The sequence below is a fragment of the Myotis davidii genome, unplaced genomic scaffold (genome assembly GCF_000327345.1).
Source record: "Myotis davidii unplaced genomic scaffold, ASM32734v1 scaffold497, whole genome shotgun sequence".
In the NCBI taxonomy this organism is placed as follows: Eukaryota; Metazoa; Chordata; class Mammalia; order Chiroptera; family Vespertilionidae; genus Myotis; species Myotis davidii.
In genome coordinates this window covers 3,584,880-3,586,466 of record NW_006288434.1, presented here as the reverse complement: position 1 = coordinate 3,586,466, position 1,587 = coordinate 3,584,880, and the positions used below count along the sequence as shown (strand labels likewise).

Below are 1,587 nucleotides of genomic sequence, written 5' to 3'. Positions count from 1 at the left end.
GGGCCGCGCCGCCTTTGTTCTCTCATCAGGCGCCCTGCACCTCATCCCCACGGGAACCCGGTTACTTGACCAGCCTGAGGTTTCAGGTGAGGTCAGGACACAGCCTGGCAGCCGCAGTGAAGCCCGCTGGCTCGGCCTCCCTGGCCGGTGTAGGTGACGACGAACAATACACCGGCTTGCTAACAGCTGGGAGAATGGTTACGTTTGTTTGTGTGTCTTGATTTGCGGGCCGCTACATTTAACTTCCAATATCTACCAAGAGCGGTGGTGCTTGCAAAGGTGATTATATCCGCCGACTTACCTGGGAACGGCGTTTGCCACAGTGGCTCTAGTCTGTATATCCCCCCCCCCCCCCCCGTTTTTTGTTCCGATCCCGTTGGCGGTCGAACGACCCTTTCACAGGGGTCGCCTAAGACCATCCTGCATATCAGATACATGACGATTCATAACAGTAGCAACATGACAGTTAGGAAGTAGCAACGAAACTAATTTTATGGTTGGGTCACAACATGAGGAACTGTATTTAAAGGGCCAGAAGGTTGAGAACCACTGCCCGGCTACACACACATTGCTTTGTAGTTAGATCTGACAACAACAGGGGGAAAAGGAAGCCTTTGCATTTGACAGGCTCAGTTTGCTCATAGCGTCCACTCCCCCGAATTTGCCTGTCAGCGCCCAGGACAGTTAGTAGAGTATGTATACAGCTCCAGTGACCTGGTTATAGATATCGGGGTTAAGATAGCCCGGAAGACGTTAGCTGCTCATTGCTTTTGGGTCGCATGCAGTGATCTGGTTGTTCCGTCCAGCCTTATCCTGCCTTTTCATTCTCCTTTCAACTCCTCTCACCTCCCCTTTTTTACACCTCTGCTCCTATACTGTAGTTTTATTTATTTATTTTTATTTATTTATTTAAATATATTGTTATTGACTTCAGAGAGGAAGGGAGAGGGAGAGAAACATCAATGATGAGAGAGAATCATTGATCAGCTGCCTCCCGCATGCCCCCCACTGGGGACTGAGCCTGCAACCCCGGGCATATGCCCTTGACTGGAATCGAAACCCCGGACCCTTCAGTCCACAGGCCGGCGCTCTGTCCACTGAGCCAAACCGGCAAGGACTATTAGGGCAATTTTTTAGTTATATTTTAGACATTATATGAATATTAGCATAAAAAAACAACAAATTAATTGTAATTCAAACTGTTTACACAGGTAAACACTATTATATATTCTAACAACACTGATATGTAACAAATATGTAACTAGGGCCGCGCCGCCTTTGTTCTCTCATCAGGCGCCCTGCACCTCATCCCCACGGGAACCCGGTTACTTGACCAGCCTGAGGTTTCAGGTGAGGTCAGGACACAGCCTGGCAGCCGCAGTGAAGCCCGCTGGCTCGGCCTCCCTGGCCGGTGTAGGTGACGACGAACAATACACCGGCTTGCTAACAGCTGGGAGAATGGTTACGTTTGTTTGTGTGTCTTGATTTGCGGGCCGCTACATTTAACTTCCAATATCTACCAAGAGCGGTGGTGCTTGCAAAGGTGATTATATCCGCCGACTTACCTGGGAACGGCGTTTGCCACAG

At 49.7% G+C, this 1,587-nt stretch overlaps 1 long non-coding RNA gene across 6 annotated transcripts in view; it reads left to right on the top strand.

Moving 5' to 3' along the window:
• Positions 1-1,270: 1,270 nt before the first annotated feature.
• The window catches only part of LOC102764434, a 40,781-nt gene continuing 40,464 nt past the window's right edge, over positions 1,271-1,587 (top strand). For all 6 annotated transcript variants that reach the window (XR_001513283.1, XR_001513280.1, XR_001513282.1 and 3 more), the window contains exon 1: positions 1,271-1,543. This is a non-coding gene — a long non-coding RNA (uncharacterized LOC102764434). The remainder of the gene's footprint in view (positions 1,544-1,587) is intronic.